Source organism: Mus pahari, chromosome X, assembly GCF_900095145.1.
Source record: "Mus pahari chromosome X, PAHARI_EIJ_v1.1, whole genome shotgun sequence".
Taxonomy (NCBI): Eukaryota; Metazoa; Chordata; class Mammalia; order Rodentia; family Muridae; genus Mus; species Mus pahari.
In genome coordinates, this window is record NC_034613.1 from 129,681,784 (window position 1) to 129,702,390 (window position 20,607).

At 39.5% G+C, this 20,607-nt stretch overlaps 1 protein-coding gene across 23 annotated transcripts in view; it reads left to right on the plus strand.

Annotated features, from left to right (window-relative positions):
- Positions 1-6,795: 6,795 nt before the first annotated feature.
- Huwe1 (HECT, UBA and WWE domain containing E3 ubiquitin protein ligase 1) overlaps positions 6,796-20,607 on the plus strand; it is a 138,755-nt gene continuing 124,943 nt past the window's right edge. For 7 of the 23 annotated variants that reach the window (XM_029534005.1, XM_029534009.1, XM_029534010.1 and 4 more), the window contains exons 1-7: positions 7,065-7,348; positions 8,943-9,070; positions 9,162-9,555; positions 9,738-9,784; positions 10,434-10,528; positions 12,394-12,529; positions 12,838-12,982. The gene's annotated coding sequence lies outside the window, so the exon portion shown is untranslated. Of the gene's footprint in view, positions 6,930-7,064; positions 7,349-8,942; positions 9,071-9,161; positions 9,556-9,651; positions 9,785-10,433; positions 10,529-12,393; positions 12,530-12,837; positions 12,983-20,607 lie in introns of those variants that run through there. The other 16 variants (XM_029534011.1, XM_029534013.1, XM_029533996.1 and 13 more) reach the window with 14 other exon arrangements.

The following is a 20,607-nucleotide window of genomic DNA, read 5'->3' on the forward strand; positions in this document are numbered from 1 at the left end:
AAACAAAACGTCTATTGAGATGCCTCAGAGGGTAAAGGCACTTGTGAAGCCTCACAGCTTGAATTCAATCCAGATAGTGGAAAGGAGTGTGCTGACTCCCAACAGCTGTCTGACTTTCACTTGCCACTTTGTAGTGTTAAAGATTCGGATTGTAAACTGGGTGTGGTGGTGCACACCTTTAATCCCAGCACTTGGGAGGCAGAGGCAGGCAGATTTCTGAGTTCGAGGCCAGCCTGGTCTACAAAGTGAGTTCCAGGACAGCCAGGGCTATACAGAGAAACCCTGTCTCGAAAAACCAAAAAAAAAAAAAAAAAAAAAAAAGACTCAGCTTGTGATCTTATAAGAAGGGACTTGGAAGCTGGGTAGAGGAGGTGGCCAAAACCAGTAAATTCCAGCACTAGGGAACTTGAATGTCCATCTGAGGGGAAGAAAGCTTTGAAGCCCAGTTCGTGATGGTTTGGCGTTGTTGTTTTGTTTGTTTTTTCTTGGCCTCTAATAGTAGAGGACAAAAGAATAGAAGTGGTTTAAACAAGATCTTGCACACCTGTAGCTTGCTGAAGCCATCCAATCTACTGATGTGTTTGAGTTGGTCCATAATTTTTTTTCAAAAAAATATTTTTAAATTGTCAGAAAATACAAATTGGTACGCTCCATATAAAAACACAGGTTTTATGGTTTCTCTAGAAAAGTTCAGAGATTCTGTGTGAATGTACCCTTCTGAGTGACAGAATGAGCTGGATGGAGCAGGCACTGCTTCTAGGAAGGAGTGTAGTCCCCTACGCAGGCTTCCATGTAAGCAGCTAGGACCTGCCTGCAATTTGAGTTCATGGACTCTGGGTTTAACTAGTGCAAGAAAGTATGTGTGATTTGGAAGAAACACAAACCATGCATTTATATGAGGATTTGATTATGTCAAATCAAGTATTTGGCGATGTGAAGTGTACCAAGGATACATACATCAGGAATCTGACCATTCAGTATAGAGAAGGAGGAATAAGGACCCATCCATGTAACAAGGATGAAGAAACTTATGAAAAGCAAGAGAAAACAGGCTCCAGTGCAAATTGCAGAGATCATCTAGGTTGAAGCAGGTGACTACCAGAGTTAATTACAGCTAAATGTGTTGCTAGGGCAACTCAGACTCCCTTGTATAACCCAAAAGGCCTCTGGCATTCACATGACTAAAGCAACTGATTTAGATGCCAGAGTTCTGAGGTCAGGAAGGCTGATGAAGGAAAAGATAAGATTGTGGAAGCATTGTCCTGGGTTGGATCTCATGGGATTACAACATCCCACACAAGGCTCCTGATGCCTTCTTGAAATACCTCTGGAATTGTAGATCATTATGTCTTACTCCTTAGCACAGTGTTTTCCAAAGAGGTCATAAAGTATGTATAGGATAACGTTGGCTGTGGATTTTTCATGTATAGCTTTTATTATGTTGAGGTATATTTCCTCCAATCCTACTTTGCTGAGTTTTGGGTTTTTTATTTTCTGGTTTTTGATTTTTGGTTTTTAGAGACAGGGTTTCTCTATGTAGACCTGGCTTCCCTGGAACTCTCTCTGAAGACAAGGCTGGCCTTGAACTCAGAGATATACCTGGCTCTGCCTCCTGAGTGCTGAGATTAAAATCATGAGCCACCACATTAGGTTTTCTAATTTAATAGACTCCAGGTTTTTAAAATGTTCCCTTACAATATTATTCTGAATGTATTTGTTCTTTGTTGTAATGTTGTCCTAGTCATTTCTGATTATGTTAATTTGGGTCATCTCTTTCTTTTGGTTAGTTGGGACAAGGTTCTGCCAATATAATTAATTTATCTTCTCAGAGAACCAGCTCTTAGATTTGTTGATTCTTTGTATTGTTTTCTTTTTTTAAAATATTTCATTAATTTTTACTGGTTTTTATTATTTCTTGTGGTCTCCTTGATTTTGTTTTTGTTCTTGTATTTCCAAATTCCTGATTTGCATCATTAAGTCAGTTATGTTACTCTTTCTGAATTTTTAAATGTAGAAACTTAGAAACTTAGTGCTAGAAGTTTTGTCTTAGGTTTCCTTTTAATGTGTCCCAGAGGTTTTATTGTATTTTGGCTCATTTTCATTTAGTTCTAGAAATTTTTTTCTTTATTTATTTTGTATTTGACCTTTTCACATCACTCAGTAATGTGTTTTTAATCTTTATGAAATTGTATAATTACTAGACATTTGCTTGTTGTTGATTTAAGGGTTTTTTTGTTGTTGTTTTTCTTTTTTTTAATATTTACTTATTATTATATCTTAAGTACACTGTAGCTGTCTTCAGACACACCAGAAGAGGGCATCAGATCTCATTACGGGTGTCTGTGAGCCACCATGTGGTTGCTGGGATTTGAACTCAGGACCTTCAGAAGAGCAGTCTCCAGCCCATTGATGATTTATATTGGGGTTTTCTACAGGAGTATTTGTAAGGAGCAAAAATGACTCGAAGATTGCTGCATTACCAAAGGCCATCATATCATGGGTGACATGAAAGCCGGAAACTTGGAGTTCACTGAACAACTTGCAGGCAACTTGAGGTCTTTTTGACCTCAGACTGTCTGAGCCTCTTCCAGGCAACTCAGTTTATTTGATAGTGTCTCCAAGTACTCCTTACTACTTATATAAATTTGAGGAGGGAGAAGACTAGTGCTTCTGGTCAATTTCAGGGACTTCCTGAAGCTTTTGAATTCTTACTCTCTGTGTTTTAATGAGTTTCCAAGCTGGATGGACTATGTCACCCCATTTTGAACATAGTTTGAGCAAGCTTCCCTGCAGGATAGAGTGTTTCACCTCTCTGTAGAACAGTGGTTCTCAGCCTATGGGTCACAAGCCCTTTTACAAATCTCTACCTCCAAAATATTTATATTATAATTCATAACGGTAGCAAAAATTACAGTTATGAAGTAGCAATGAAAATAATTTTATGGTTGGGCATCACCACAACATGAGGAACTGTATTAAAGGGTCACAGCATTAGGAAGGTTGAAAACTACTATTCTAGAATGTCTGATGTCTTAACTTCATCTTGGAAGAAATTGTTTCATGACAGTAATAGATTCCTTTATCTGACAGAAGAAAATTTAAATTATCCCCCACATCCTTGCTCTTAAATGGGTATTAAATGGGTTTACAGCGAGAATCATACACAAAACACAAAGAAGAATGACCTTAATTTTTTGCAGTTGACTCGGAAAAGAAGCACAGGTAAAGTTGACCTTAGAAAGTGGCAACTGAAGACATCAAGACAATTTACAAAGACGCCAGAAACTGTGAGATTACATACTTGTAATCACAGCACCCAGAGAGCTGAGGCAAGAGGATCACAAGTTCAAGCAAAGCCTGAGCTACATAGTGAGACCCTGTGTCAATGGCCAAAAATCAAGCCCCAAGCAGAAAGAAGTGAAGAAATGAAAATGATGACACTAAGAAATGAAAAAGATGCCTTAATGGTTTGTTAGAAATTGGGCAGACCTCACCAATTGTAAGATCAAGAATGTGAAGGTTTTAATCCGTTTGAAAGACTTTTACTGTTTTTCCAAGTATGTTGAATTCAAAATTTACAGGGTTATAGAGGTATCTATTCACACATTCCACCCAGAAGGCCTAGGCGACCAAGCAATGTGTAGCAGGGTCAGAATCTCTGCAGGTAACCACTGAGAAGACTAAGTAGGAAGCTGAGAGTGAAGCCAAAAGGAGATGAAGATCCCAGGAATTAAGAAATGGCAGGATTGTAGCCTTTCTGCTGAGGAAAGCTGTGGTAGGGGAGCAAAATAATAATAATAATCCAAGAGTACAGTCATGTAGGCGTAGTACAAAGGTGTAGGGGCAAGGCTCACAAAGCTTTTTGGAACTCATATGGTGCCAGATCTCAAACATGGGTCTATAGGGTTTAATGCTTTCTTTCAGTCTTGGTTTGGTTCCATTCCCATCTCCCTCTTCTTAGGACTGGAAATGTATATTCTGTATCTTTATTTCTCGAAATACATAGTTTGTAGTTTTTATTTGTGTTTGTTAGCTAAGAATTTGCCTTGTGTCTCAGAAAAAAAACCTTGAGCTTAAATTTTTGAACAACATTTAGACTGTTAAGATTATACAGGAACTCTTGGAGAAGAACTAAATGTATTTTTCACTATAAAGTGAGCATGGTCCTTTGTGGGGGTTCAGGGGTAGAATTTGTTATTCAAAAAGTTGTGTTTAGGTTTTACATGGAAAAAAGTTGGGCTTGTGACGGTTACTTTTGATTTTTAACTTGATCAGACTGAGAAATGCCTAGGAGATCAATAAAAGTACACTTCTTGTGGTGTCTGTGTGGGAATTTCCAGAAAGGAGTAAACTAGGGGGAAAGATCTGTCCTGAAACTTGGCTATATAATTCTATCACACACTGATGGAGAATTACAAAAGCACCCTAGAGCAGTCTATTTCTCTCTCTTCCTCCCTCCATCCCATCCTTCTTTCTCCCTTTCCTTTCTTCCCCTCTTAGTCTCTCAATGTCAATTTCTCTCTCACTATATCTCCTAATCTGCCACCATGAGACTACCTCCCTCTATTTATTCCTTTCTAGAAACATGCTCACAAATTCTCACAGAAGTATACTTTACGAATTTTCTAGAAGCATGTTTCTGAATCCAATCAAGTTGACAATCGAGATTAACCAAGATATCTGCGACGAATGTTTTGTAATTATACATTTACATGTATTTAGGAAATAATTTTTAGAACAAAAGGGGAGGGGGAAGCTAGGTTATTTCTTCACACATCGAGTGATGAAATCCTTCATGTTCTTATAACAATGGTAGAGACAGGAGAGTGGGCTGGTCTACTGAGATAGCTGGCAGAGTCCTCCCTCCACTATTCAAGCAGTGAAGTAGTGATGAGGTGGGAACAAGGCCTCTAATTCAATTCTATGCTTTTCTGAGCTCACAGCATGAAGTGATAGTGTAGCAATCTGACATCAAGTGAGACTCAGAGGCTAGATTTGAGAGAAACTTGGGATTCTGGTCACCTTAGAGGACCAATGGATCATGGCAGGAAGAGGAAAATGGGTCACTGACATTGGAACATCACTACTGATCAACAACTTTAAGGTCTAAACAACAACAACAACAAAACCAAAAAAAAAAAAACAAAGCAAAACAACCCCCTCAATGATGAGTACTTTTTGAATGTCTATTGAATGTGTGAGCAAACCAAGCAAAAATATTGTTCAGTGTCAAACTGTCCACAGGGTCTCCAGCAATCAAACAAACATTTCTCTAACTGCATGAGCTGACCTGGAAGGATTTGATGGTGAGGAACATTAAGAGATACAAGAATCAAAAAAAAAAGAGAGAGATACAAGTATCTTTAAAAAGAAGGGAATCCTCTGGAAGAGAAAGGTAGGAATGGGCAATATCTATATCTAGATTTTTCTCAGTCACCTATTTGCTGTTCCCAAATTCACTCTCTTCATAGATGAGCTCAGGAAGTACCCATTCAGCATCTGGACCAGGAATCTTTGTACAAAGCTGGAGAAACAGCCATCTTCCTTATCAAGAAACTCTCAGAGATTTAAAGGTGGTGATGACACAGCAAGCTATCCTTGTTTTATTGCAGTTCACGAAAGACATGTATGTGACCTCACTATTCATCACTTGTATGTTATTTATTGGTAGGCTTTTGGTGTCCACATACAGGTGGCTATGCTGTATAAGCTGGATTTTGCTAGTGTCCCATAGTGAAATACACTCAGAGCAGTAGGATGTTGGGCATGCTCCCTTGTCTTACCAGCGAGGGTGTCCAGAAGTGTAGGGAGGGTTACAACCACAGAATTAAGTGGAATAACAAGCAACTTACTCCTCTATCTAGAGGTCCAGTGGATTAGTGTGATATTCCTCATGGAGGTGTGCCTGTGATGAACAACGATAAGCATTACTTTGACTGCAAATGACTGAAGTCTTTTCTGATAGAAAAGATGAGGATGGATGGCTCAAGAACTTCAGGCACATTTCAAGCTTGGAAACCCAATGTTCTGCACCACCAATGATTACATTTTTTTTTCGAGACAGGGTTTCTCTGTGTAGTCCTGGCTGTCCTGGAATTCACTTTGTAGACCAGGCTGGCCTCGAACTCAGAAATTCGCTTGCCTCTACCGCCCAAGTGCTGGGATTAAAGGCATGCGCCACCACTGCCTGACTCATTTTTGTTTTAAAAACCAAATTAATTCATTTGTTAAAATTCAAACCTTATTGAAGCATTCAGAGTTGCAAATCAATGCCTTCTCCCCCATCCTTTTACTCTCCAATTTCATTCTCTATTCCAGACAAATACCAGTTAATAGGGTCATCTCCCACCAGGTCATTTTTATTTCTATACATTTACAAATGTAGATTATCTACAGTTTATGGAGTCCTCCAATCACAGTACCACCCCACCTACTACAAAGGAGAAATGTTTGAAGGGGGACTATGTTCCTTTGTAGATTTGCACGATGCTTCTCATCCTTTATTCTGGTCCTCCACAATGTGTCTCGTGTCTCATCTTGCCCTCTTATACTCCCAGTTCCTTAACTTTTAAAATGCATATCAAGTTTTATCCCTTCAGGGATTTTCATTGTAGAGCAATCAAATTCCAGTTCCTTAGTGATCCTACTATCCTCTATGGGTGGCATTTATTGGGTCATGAGTAGCTCCAGCAAGGTCTCCCTTAGGTGAGTAAAATACACCACCAAGGGAGCAGGAGCTCCCTCTCAAGGGACAGAGGCGGGGCTAATCGCGTGGTAGGAGGAGCCTTATATCCAGTGTGAGCTGTGCTGCGGTGGGGGGGGGCTTTGTAAGCCGAGGGCGAGGGAGGGGGCTGGGGGGGGGGACAAGATTGCTACTGGCCTCAGACCTTGCACACTGTTGCAGGCCTCGCCGAGCCACTGCGGCGGAGGTGAGCGTAGTTCCCCCCTCCCCTCTTCCGGGGCCTGGGGGACGGGGCGGTTTTAGACTCCTCGAGGTAGGGGGCAGTTCCCACGGGATCTGGCTCTGAGGCTCGGAGGTAGCGGCTTTGGAGAGCCTTTGGGAAAGGCTGCTGAAGGGCCAGACAGGCGGCAGCAGCAGTCTTCCTCGAACCCCTCCTCCTCTCCCCTCCCCCAGTCCTCTGCGGCCTCCAGCAGAGAGCTAGCTGCATCTTTGGGGACAGCAGGACAGCGGGGAAGCAGCGAACAGCGCGCAAGAGAGCGGCCAACAGTGGGGATGCGAGGTACCGGCATTGGCCCTGGCCTAGTGGCCCTAGAGAGGGAGTAAAGGCCCAGCCTTCAGTTATTCTCTTAAGGGTTGGAGGAAGGCGGCCTCAAGAGGAAAAGGAAGGTGAGGGGCGAGCAGGCAAGCTTCATGGTCACTACGAGGCGCGCGCGCGCGTGCGCGTGCATGTGTCCTGATGTGTGTGTGTGTGTGTGTGTGTGTTCTGATATGTATGGTGCTGCTGGACATACATTCATTTTGTTTCATTGCATTAATTTTTAAAACTGTTTTATGTATCTTAGTATATCACAGAATTCAATTGTGTCCCATTTTTACATCACTACATTGTATGCTTGGACTACAGTTTAACCATTTCCTGATTGTTGTACACTAGCTTGTTTTCTTTGGGGGAGAGGGGGCTATTGCAAGTAATGCAGTGATGAATGGGCTTGTGTATGTTTCGTGCACATGTACGAAGGTATTCCTGTAGGAGAAATTCTTCAACAAGTAATAGCAGAATCAAAAAGTGTATGTATTTCAAATCTTGATAGATTTATCTAAATTCCCTTCCCCAAAGGCCATAATATACTCTCCAACGTAGTACGATATTGCCTATTTTCCATAGCTATGCTAACATGAATTGTTACTAATCTTTATATTTTTTCAGTTATACAGTAAAAATCACATGTCGTTGCTTTCATTTTACTGCTGTTTGAGCATATTTTCATTTTTCTAATTACAAAAGTGAATAGTTAAATATGAAGTCTTGTATATAAGCAATGAACGTTTTGAAATTTTAATATTAAAAATCCCCCACTCTAAATCCCAAGAAAAATAAAAATATCTGGAAGTGAACTATAAAACTTTCAGGAATACAATGGAAGAACGTTTGCATAAATGGAGAAGAAATATCAGGCTTCTGAATAGGAAGCCTCAGTTCTGTAACGATATTCATTTTTCCATATTGATTCAAGCAGTTGATGCAATTCCAATAAATATACTAAGTTTTTGGAACTTGACGATTCTAAAGTTTATGGGGGGGGTGATGGCTAAGAATAACCGAGAAAATGTTTTTAAAGATGGGGGTGCTTGTACTATTAAACCGTACTCTGAAGGAAACATGTTTGAATAAGAATCGACAGAACAATGCATTAGAATGGAAAAGCTCACAAACGGGACAGACTAGATCCCAAGATTTATTGGAGAAACATTGTTGGTTAGACATGCAAAAACTGCCATATTAAAATCTTCAAGCGCCTTTCTTCCCACCCCAAGCTTGAATTTGCTTTTGAGGGCAGACGCCTTTGTTTGGAGAAAACCACTTTATTGGGTCTTTTTGGTTATGATGAGGTAAAGAAAGCCTCGATAGTTAAAACTGGTGACTCCGGAGGAAGAACTAATGATATGAGCTTTTAGTGAGAAGATGGATTCAGGTTAGCCTGCAGTGCGGCGAAGGAAGAAGTATGGCTATTAGAGGTCTTTAGATTTTTCCCCCATGTTTTGAGCAAGAAAACTGGTGTGTCATTGTTTTCATTTGCATTTGTGTGTTTATTGTAAACTGAACATCTTTTATGCGTTAGTTAAGACTAGCACGTTATTCCTCGAGGCAGGTAACAATGGGAACCCATTCTTTTCGCTTTCAGAATGGAGTTTGGCTAATTGGTACAGCCCTGCTGGAAGCGTGAGAATAAACAGGTTGACTTTTTAAATTTTCCTCAAGCACTAGGCAGGCTCCAGACACCTAAATCGGGGGCGGAGGTAGTTTTCAAGACATGGCCGAGATTTGGCGGTGAGCTGTGTCATCGCGAGGTTTGGTAGCAAGCTCCGCAGTGGGTCGGAAACCTCGTGGTAAGCGAGATCCCTAAAGGACGAGAGCTTCTTCCCTTTCCCCGAAAAACTCCCAGTCATTTTCACGAAGCTCCGCCTTTCTCCTTTTTAGGAGCGTGCACCTGGTCTCGCGAGATCTCATGTTTCCTAAAGGCGAGGCGCGGGCGGTATCCTGCAGTGAATTACGAAGGTCTCGTCGAGGCTGAACGTAATATCGCGATAGTTCCTACAGCGCATGCGGGAGCCGGCGGCGGCATACAGGCTCCGCCCCGTAGTGCTCCGTGAGGTTGTGCGTCATTTGCTTTTCGCTTCGCGTGGGGTGAGAGCGGAGCTGTTGCGATTTCGGGTTTGGTGGAAGGCGAGGGTTGGGACGGGCTGGGCTCCGTTTTTCCTGGTCCGGTGGAGGTTCTCCTGGGATCACGCGAAGGCGGCGGCAGAGGTTGGCTACTGAGTGCAGGATCTGCGGAGGCGCGAGCAGCGTCTTGTGGTGCTGCCGTTCTTAGCCGGTGAGTTCTCGCGGGAGCAGGGTTACGTCCTCGTGGGATTCGCCGGCGGTAGCCGAGATACCTTGGGGGTGGGGGGGCAGTGACTAGGGTCGGTCCGCCTGTTAAGATGGCGGCGGAGGCTGCCTGGCTTGCTCTTACATGGTACCAAGGGGTTAGCTATCCGCGTTTGTGACGCTTCTCAGGTCCCAGACGTTAAGGAGATGACGGATGGCGAAACGTCGTGGTGCCGGTAAATCCTTCCTGAGATGAAGATCATCCTGTTTCTTACCGGTTAAAGCGACACCATTTCCCCGGCCTCAGCCTCGTGTGGGCCTGCCTTTGCCCCACCAATCGCTCTACGCCTCCGTTTTCGTCGTCGCAGTGGGCGGGTTGGGAAGTGCGGGAGGGAGTCGATAGTTCATTGGGTAGTGGGCTGGGGATTAGATTAAAAAGTGGGAGAGAGGGACGCACCTAAGATTGGTCTCATAATTATTGCGCGCTTGCTTCTTCTCAGCCCTTGCAGCGACCCATATGAAACCCCTAGTTTTTCTTGATCCGAGGTGGGCTCTGCTTCCCTGCTCCCGCGGCATTTGGGCTAAGGTTTGAGAGGTCAATCTGTAGAGTCATTACAGTACCTTCCCTTCCCCAAAATCTGTCTCCCTGTCAGATATCTCAGCTACGTGAATATCGGGATGCATTATTAAGGGGAGAAGTAAAAAAAAAAAAAAAATCGTATCACTCCTCCTCTCTAGTCCTAATTTAGAGCCTAGCCTGAATCATCTACCCTGTCCCATGTCCTTCCATGGTGCTTTTGGCGCAGATGTTAAAAGAGCTTATCTTGTTCCCTGCATTTACTCCATCTTTGTGGATGGAGCAGCAGTAACCTTCCATTTTCCTAGGTCCTCTTGCTTGTTTATCTCTGACGCGGGGACAGCGTACTGATTTCTTCAACTTTGAATGCTTTGAGACCATACTTGGGCAGAACAATAAACGGGTCAGTGATCGGATAATTGCAATCTTAGTGGTCTCCTTCGTGCCCCCACTAGGTGAAACTTTGTCTTTCCAACCCCTTCCACGCTACAAACTCTGGGACCCGCCCCCTTTCCCGCCTATGTTTCTGTAGTCTGTTGGTCTGTATATCTTTTTGTTGTTTTGTTACGGCTAACCAACATTTAAGAACTAAGTCTCACTTCTTAATCCTTATATCTCTCTCTTAACTGCTCTTCCTCCCACCCCCAGGAGCTGAATCCCCTAGCAAGGTGTCAACCCCCAGTACCTTTTCCTTCCTCCAGGAGTTTTACCCCTTAAACTGTCATGCTCCTTTTAAATTTAAATTTACTTCCTTTCTCCTCAAATCATTTCTATTATAGACAATTTATTCCCTATCACGTGTTTCCTTTGTAGATAACATGATTTGAATTACTTCTTTTATTTAGCACCAGTGTTGCATAGATTGAGGAGATACCGCCAACATTTCCAATTCATAGGAAGCAGCCTGGTTTAGAAAATAGTGTTTGCTTCCAGTTCACATTGAACTCATGACCTTGGGCAAATTACTTTTCAGATTCTGTTTGTTTATATAATGAGGATAGTAATGCTTACCTTAAAAGGTTGCTTCTAGATTTAGAAAATTTGCCTCAGAAAGTTTGGGTGCCTTTTTAATGTCAAACTATATTGGTAGATAGATGTTTTTGTGCCATATTCTACCTTTATAGTCTGGTAAGGTTTTTAAAAAATTGTTATTTGTTCAGCTGTATATTTTTCTATGTTTAGGAATAACACCTATTCACTCCTGTCTGCTTTGAATTTTTTCCTCATAAGCCACTTTGTATGATCAATGGCTCATGTTTGAATATGTTCTCATTATTTGAAGCTTCTACTAGTGTAAAACTTTTGAGTGCAAAATCATTCTCTTGGAATGACCACCAGCTATGTTTAGGTCATGAACCACACCCAAGTGTTCTACCTTTTGGAAGGGAGTGCCTCATCCCTTGCCTACTCATTTTTGCCACTCCTTCAAATACAGTCTGTCCTGTCCTTCACCTCACAAAAGTCGTGAAATTTCATGCCATTGCCAGTTTGCAGTGTTAAAGAGAACTTAGGTTTCAAGTGTTTTTTAAGACAGGGTTTCTCTGTGTAGACTAGGCTGGCCTCGAACTCAGAAATCCGCCTGCCTCTGCCTCCCAAGTGCTGGGATTAAAGGCATGTGCCACCACTGCCCGGCATTCAAGTGTTTTTATTTCTTTCTCTTTACCTCATTTATTTCTCTTTACCTCTATCATTTTTAGTCAAACTTTGTCTAAGTTGGGTCAGTATGGGGGCATATTTGGCAGTCATTTAAGAAGGATAATACCTATATTAGGAAGGTTGATCTAGTAACTAAATACCAACTTTTCTCCCTCATAGGCAACCACAGCTGGCTCTTTAATAACTACCTCCTGTTGTGCTTTTGCCATTTTATATTTTCTAACATTTTATTCGGAAGCAGTTTTCCTTACTGTTACATTTTTATTAGATCAACACTAGAGTGGTTTTTTTTCCTTAATTATATTGGTTGGGTGATGGGGTTTAAAGTAGGAATATAGTTGCAAGAATTATATTATCATTGAAATTTTAGTGGGTAACATCTGATAAGTAACTATGTGGATTTCAGTTTTGAGCTTTAGGGTTTGAGTTGGAAGTGCTTTAGGAAAATGAATTTCCTCTTTCATTGAAAGACAGGTCACTTTGCTTTGAGACTCTTGTCTTGATTCCTTTTACAGTGGGTTAAGCAATAATCACTAACTATTGTCCTTCAGCATTATACTAAATCTGGGAATGATGATCAAGGCATGACCTAAAAGGTTTAATTTATTCTAGGTAGATCTCTGAGAAGAGAGGAAGGAGTGGCAGTACCAAATAAAAACTTTGTCTAAGGTTCAGTGACAAAGTTCAACCTGAATTTCCAGGATGTTTATCGTTTGTCTCCCAGTATGGCCAAAAAGCACTTATGAAGGTGAAAAATAATTTTAATGTGTACAGCTTTTTCTTTTCATAAAATATGTTTTCCTTAGTATCAGTTTGTTAAACATGCTATCATTTTGTTTGAGTTGAAAACAGTTTTCAGGGGTATTGTTTAAGTGTCACTAGAAACACTATACAGTTCTTTTTCAGAGTTCTTTAGTTACTGCTCAAAGCAGGTTCTAAAAATGCAAGTTGGCATTTAAGGACTATTGCTTCAAAAATAACTGATTGTATCTATTGGTTAACTACCCAATTCTAATGAATAATATACTTCTTTTCCATAATCTTTTTATTTTGTAGGTCCTCCAGTAGCCTGACCTGGGTGTCTATTAGTGCTTCAGAGGAACAAACCAGTAGACCAGAACTTGGTCAGGAAGTTTCAGGAAGCTATTGGAGCAGTGTTGGGATTTCCCACCAGGATGACTATGATTGGCTGTGATTTTAGGTTAGTTTTTTTTTTTTTAAGATCTTTGTGGTTGGTATTTGTATTTTACATCTTGAAATGGAGATGGGGCTGGAGTTTCTTTTTTTTTTTCTTTTTGCTTGTGCTGCTTTGGTTCCATTATATGGGTCAGGTTTGTTTTATTTTTTTAAATAATTTTAGTGGATGGAGCTCATTAGAAAATTAAAAGGAATTGTTTTAAATGCATACTGTCAGTGCATGATTTAAAGTCACAAAATTTGAAACATAACAAACTGAGTAGTATGTTGTCTACTCCCCCAGGTACTTTTATCATTTATCAACTAATTTAGCCTTTTTAGTTTTACCCTATGGCACCCCCTTCCCATAGAATTATTTTGAAATAAACTTCTCTTGACATGTTATTTTTATCCATACAAAAAATTGTATAGATATCTGAGAGAGTTCTTGACAGTATAACCCAGAAATGATTTTCAGTTGAAGAAATTGAAAATTTAAAAGTAGAAAATGGGCTCATTTAAAAATTTCCCTGGTATTTTAAGTTTCTTTGACTCATGATCCAGAGAAAAGTCCATTTATGAAATAGTTTGTGTAGACTTTAAATCTGTTTTATTCTTCAGGTTTTATTTCTCTTGTTTTTTTTCTCCAATTTATTTAAGTCTTTTTTGCATTTCCTCACATTTGAAAATTAGTTTATAGTGATGTCTAACCCATTCTTGTTAAAGACTGTAGGTAATTATAATGAAGCAATAATTGTAGTAATCTTTTATGTTCTAGTTGGAGGTGATACTGCTGGCTTAGTTGGTATACTAAAATGGCTAGTCATTGGGTTCCTTTTTCTGTGGCCCTCAGATTTGATACCTGATTTTAGTTCCATGTCCTGGTCCCACTTAATATTTTCTATATGAAATATAGGCCTTCTGGAAGAAAAAGTTTTTTTTAATGTGTATTTATAATATCCTTAGGTTGTTTGGTTGTTTTTATGCTCTGTTATCCTAGATTCTCTGATCCAGAGCTTAGATATTAAGAACTGGTTGATGAATTATTTTGCTTGTGCAGTGTTAGCCATTCTGGGTCTGTACTATGGTCAAAACCAGAAAATGAGAGTTGAACATATATCCTCCAGCCAGCCTTTAGCTCATACACAAATGTGCACAGAGAAACGGTTTTTTGTGCCTGTCTTTAAAATAGTAAGAACTGCAAGTTAAAGGAACAGAAAGTGGAAAAGTCATGAATGAAATATTTTGAATTATTTAGATAAATATGATTATGAATCACTGGTCAGGTGTTCAGGTATTTCAGCTCTGTTCGTCATTGGAGAAATAAGTCCTTGTTTGAAAATTGATTAAATATTAAAGGAATTTTGGGGAGATTCCAGCAAGTTCATGCTTTCAACAGAAAAAAAACTTGAGCATGTTAGATATAGTGATTAAATATTAACACTTTAGTTCTTGTAGTTTAAGCAAAACCACGTAGACCCAAATCCTATTTTATGAAACTAGGATGACTGGCACAGAATTGTGCACAGTAGACATTCCAATACTTGAATCACCCCCTTCTTAACACTGGAAGTTCACAATGGAAACAGTGTTGGCTTTTTAATTCTCCTTTTGTTGTGTGTTTTTAGCCACCAGTTCAAAGTATCATTGAAATGCCAACTTGGTTGCTTTGAAAATATTTGCCCTTCACATTCCACATTGCCTCTTATGGAATAAGATTAAGTTTTTAAGTCTGTTGTGTAGCTGTGACCATATTGGACTGCTTTGCAGTGATCACAGGGGCAGACCCAGGGCAGACAGTTCACAGGTGCTTGTACTCTTAGGATTTTCTTGTATTGTTTTTTTGACCCCTTTCTTCAATGACTGGTTACCAAATGTTTATATATGTTAATGTCAGGGATAATTCAAGATTCTCTGGAAGCTTCTTAGTTGATGTGTCATAGAGGTTGAGTCGGTAAAACTTGATGTACTTGTTGACCATCTTGGTTTTCTGGTTATAGAAATGCTTTTAATTAAGGAGTGGCTCTCTGAGGAAAACAAGTTTGAGGTGTTAACCTAATAGTTTCCAACTTTGAGTTTCTTAAAAAGTAGTTCAACAGCTGTCTTTTAAAAATCATAATGGTGACATGGAAAGTGATTTTTACAGAATGTTGGAATTTGTTGTGCTTTTATGAAGTACTATAAAATGCAAGTTGTATTATAGATCTGATTTAGCTGATTGAACTAGGTGTGTGTGTGTGTGTGTGTGTGTGTGTGTGTGTATACCTTAGAGACTTTGTTCATATAATCTTAAGAGTTGAAAGAAAGCAGTTTTACCTTTTTAATAGTGATAAGTAGGGCTGGAGAGATGGCTCAGTGGCTAATAAGTGACCTTCCAGAGGTCCTGAGTTGAATTTCCAGCAATCACACGGTGGCTTACAACCATCTGTAATGGGATCTTATTCCCCCTTCTGGTGTGTGTCTGAAGAAAGCAACAGAGTACTCAAAACAAATAAATCTTTTTTTAAAAAGGGCCTGGGCGGGGGTGGGGGAGATGTCTCAGTGGTTAAGAACACTGACTGCTCTTCCAGAGGTCTTGAGTTCAATTCCCATCAATCACATGGTGGCTTACAACCATCTGTAGTGGGATCCTTGCCCTCTTCTGGTATGTCTGAAGAGAGTGACAGTATACTCACATACATGGAATAAATGAAATCTTTTAAAAAGTAGTGGTGAATAAAAGGAACTAAAAGTAAAAACTAGAGGGAGAATTTAATTTTTTTTGTAATTTAAAATTAAAAAGATTAGGGCCTAGAGAGATAGCTTAGCTTAGCAGTTAAGACACAGGTTTGGTTTCTAGCACCCACATGGTAGCACATAACCATATGAAATTGCAGCTCCAGGGTATCTAATACCTTCTACTGACCTCTTAGTGCACCAGGCACACGCATAGTGTACATATACATGCATGAAGTTAAATAAAATATTCATGCAAATAAAATAAATAAAACTAGAAGGTTGCTAAGTGCAGATGGACTACAATGAATCACCTTAAGCACAACTCAGGTTTTAAGTTCTTATAATTAAATATATTGTATTTGGTAGGTGCTTACATTTTGGAAATGTTTTTAGAGAAAGTTTTTCTATGGTTGTTATTTGCTAAATTTATTTGCCTATTTTTTATTGAGGTATATACTAGTCTTTGCTAGTGTTTTTCCATACACTTCCCTTTTCCTCACCCCAAGTTGGTTTTATATGTTTGTGCACAGGTGATTGGTGATTTAGCTTTAGCTTTGAGTAGCTGAAACTACAGGTATGTGCCTCTGCAGGAAGCTCTCCTTTTACTGTTACAGCATTCTGGGAATTGAGTTCTTATTGGTGGAAAGACTTCTTTCTATGCAATGATAGAGTATTCCCTCAGTTCAAGTTCTGATCCAGTTTCTTATCTGCTGTGTCATCTTGTACAAATTAACCTCTTTATGCTATAGTGAAGTTGTTCCTTTATAAAGTAATGATTGTTGCCTATCATCACATAGGATTTTGGATAAGTTGAACTGAGTTAATGCATGAATCATAAATAGTAGCTTCATAAATTTTAGGGAACATCAAATCACCTAGAAGGTTTATTAAACTAGATTGCTGTATCACTAATTTTTGATTCCATAATTTGATGGGGAATAGATTTTGCATTTGTGGGTTTCCAGGTGATAGTGGTGCTATCATATAATTGTAGTTGGTGCAGAATTTTATCTACTACTGTTTCTAGACTGATTTCTTAGAGAGTGAAACACTTAACTCTTTAGTCTTATTTACTGTTACTTTCAGCTAATTGAGAATTTTACATGTGTATATAGTGCATTTTGGTCATTAACCACCCAGTTCCTGTCCCAGTTTCATGTTTAAAAAGTGATTATTGTTCTTATGTGCATAATGTGGATCATGTGTAACTTACCAACGTCCCTTTTCCCAAAGAAAAATGACTTTCCCTCTACAATAGCCATTGACTGCCAGTAGCTCCTCAACTAGGGTGTAGGTCTTGGGTGTCCTTCCCCTATCCATGCTAGAATTTTGATTAGCTTGATCTTGTACAGTCAGGTAATCACAGCTACTGTGAGTTTAGGAGTGCAATGGAAATATCCTATCCAGAAGACATTATTTTATGGCATTCCTCCCTGTCCTCTGGCATTAATGTTCTTTCTGCCTCTTCCTAAATATTTCCTGAGTCTTGCAGGTAGGTTTCTATAGGCATAATTTTTTTTCCAACCGCCTTTAATAGGGTTCAAACCTCTTCTAGCCCACTACCCACCAGAGGTAGTAGAAGAAAAAAGTTATTACAACATAGGGAAAGTGGACCTGTTTAGAAATAGTTCTTTGGGGGTCAGTCCAATATTTGTTGTCAGGATACCAGCCATTCAGTCCAGTAGCGAACACCAAATATAAATCAGCAGTTGCGGTCTAGTCTACTTGGCAGTCTCCATACAGGAACCACCAAGGGGAGTTCAATCCAGAAGAAAGCACAAAGCTTGGCAACAGGAAGGTCTCTGCAAAAGCACCAGGAAGCTGCAGAAAACATGAGAAGTTCTTTGGAGAGCTTTTTGGTATGGAGTTCAACAATACAATGTAAAGCAGAGCAAAGCAAACCAATGCTTGAGCTCCCACTGTTGGCTCATATTTATATTCTTTCTGAACATCATGTGTCCTTTCATGCATTTGCTATAGCAATACATCCTTTAATCTGTGTTTCTTGAGCAAAACATCCTTTCACCTGTGTTCCCCAGCAAACCATAACTGACTTTCCAAAGAAACCAGAAGTTTCCACTTCATGGTTAATATAGATTTCCCATTTTAGGCCTGAGCGTCTTCTGCATTAACTAGTCATTGCAAAAATAAGTTTCTCTAAGATTGAGAGCAGTTTATTTAGTATTGCCTTCAGCTGAAAGCAGTTTTGAAATCCTGATTTTCTTGCACAATGGCAACTGGGTCCAGAGGTGTGATAAATTCAGGTTCATTCCCTTTGGCAAACATAGGAGGGTATATGTTCATTCATGACATTGTGTTTTAATGATGTGAATCTTTTTTTTTTGTTTTGTTTTGTTTTTCTTTCTTTTTTTTTTTATTATTATTTTCTTTATTTGGCCTAATCGGCCATCAGTGGGAATAGGGGAACAGATGTGAATCTTTTTAATTCATTAAATCATTGAGGACAGTGAAATGATGTTTCAATAACAACATTTTGCTTTTTCCTAATATTTTATTTCCCCTCATTTCTTTTTTCTTTTTCTTTTTCTTTTTGTTTTTCTTTTTCTTTTTCTTTTTCTTTTTCTTTTTTTTTTCCCGAGACAGGGTTTCTCTCTGTAGCCCTGGACAGGAACTCACTCTGTAGACCAGGCTGGCCTTGAACTCAGAAATCTGCCTGCCTCTGCCTCCCGAGTGCTGGGATTAGAGGCATGTGCCATCAACACCCGGCATTCCCCTCATTTCTTATTTGGTTACTCAAGTACATAGTTGATGTAGAAAGGATGGAATGAACACTCAGTTTTTGTACCCCCAAAATAAAATGGTGTATGCATGTGTTTTGTACGTGTGTGCATGTGTAAACCAGCCATAGACTAGCATTAGGTATCATCATTCCTTTGCTGTCCACCCACATTTACTTCTTATTGTTGGTTTTGAGATAGGATCTTCTCTGCCTTCTTAATGCAGAGATTATATGAGCACACAACACCCAGTTGGTTTTCTTTTGTTTTAAATGTTGGTTCTGAAACTTGGGTCCTTGTACTTGCAAGTAAGCATATTACTGATTATCTTCTTAGATCCTTTTCTTTAGGTCTGGCCTGGAATTCACTATGTAGCCCAGTTTGGCTTTAAGCTCACAGTTTTATCCTCCTGCTTTTGTTTTCTGAGTGCTGGGATTACAGGTATGATCTACACTCAACTTTTTTATTTTTAAACATAGCTTTATTTTTTAAATAAGTGCCTAATGTCTTTATGCAGTGTACATGTGTTTTAGTTTATGCAATGTACATGTGCCCATGGAGGCCAGAAAAGGGTATCGGATCCTTTGGAGCTGTAGTTACAGGCCACTGTGGTTCTTGTAACCAAACTCCAGTTCTTGAAGAGCAGGTCGCCCTCTTAATTATTGAGCTGTCTCTAGCCTCTAAACACAACCTTTGATATGTTTTGGTTCCCTGCTAGATTCAGAAGGTTATGTAAATTTGTATACCTAGGTACTCTGAGGCTAATGTTTTAAGTTCAAAGTGTCCATTCTTCTAACTAGGAAAATTCTATAATATAAAGTTGCTTCTTGATTTTTCTTGGTATAAACCCTAGTAGTCTTTGGTATTTTCCTTGCTATTAGTATGTCAGGTTGTTTCAGGATTATTGTAGATTCCTTCCCTAGAGCGGGAATCAGCTAATGTGATAGATAAGACAAAAGATGAGGTTGAAGGAAATTTTCTCTATGAGCTTTGTACCCAGTCTCCATTTTCCCTTTCCACTTCACCTTCCCAGGTTGCTTCATTATTCCTACATTTTTTCCTTTAGTAAACAAGTTTTTATTAGAATTTAAGTGGAAAGGTTTGTAAACTCTTGATCAAGGTAGAAGGCATAGAGTGCAGGCAGTCCTAGATGCATTACAGTTTGGCAAAGTTAACCTCTTGTTTCATCTTTGGAAATACCTTCTTCATTTGTGTTTCATCTTTGGAAATACCTTCTTCATTTGTTACTGGAATCAGTTTTGTGTGGTGTTAATGTACTGCATTGTTTGCCATGAGCCTTTTACATGGTTCTTTACTGTTAATTGTCTTTCTATTCAGTGTTCTTCGACAACCTTATAAATCTGTGGTGAGTCCTTGCAACAGTTACCAGTTTCACCACCATGTTAGAAGAGAGTTATCTAATATTAACTCCTTTAAAACCATTTATTTTATGTACTATCTAAAATACTATGGTTCTATAAGTGGAAACTGTTCTTGTTTTTGTTTTGTTTTCTTGACTATTTGGTACTGGCTGGCCTTGAGCATGTGATTCTCCTGCCTGATCCTTCAGAATGCTAAGATTCCAGATGTGCATTAGCACACCTAGCTCTGTTCATTTTTAAGTAATTTAAGGTTTTTCATTTTCATTCTTGTATCTTGCCTCTCTTCATTTAGTTGAATAAGCATAGGTTTTCTAATTCTTGTGTGCGTCCTCAGCCTTTAAGACTGCTATGTTGAGAAACCCCGCAATTGTCTTCTATGAGTACAGGGTAATAATAACAAGTGTTTGGGCCAAGGTGAGAGTTCACAGTGACACATGCAATTGCTATTACTGTGCTAGTTTAGTCTTTGGATAAAACCTGTGTCTGGTCTGAGTCCTGTGTCCTGTCTTTTTTAGCTGCCTGCTTCCTACTCTTTCCCTTTTTCCTTCTGCTGGCCCTAAAATGCGTGTAAATTATAGTAAGAAACAGTATGCAAATTAATATTTGAATGAGTCTAGAATATTTTACTAAATTTATATTACTTATAAAATGCTTATCAAAATCCTACACTTACATGTTTGTATATATACAGGTATATATAAAACTTAAAATGGCTGGGCCTGGTGGCGCAGGCCTTTAATCCCAGCACTCGGGAGGCAGAGGCAGGCGGATTTCTGAGTTCGAGGCCAGCCTGGTCTACCAAGTGAGTTCCA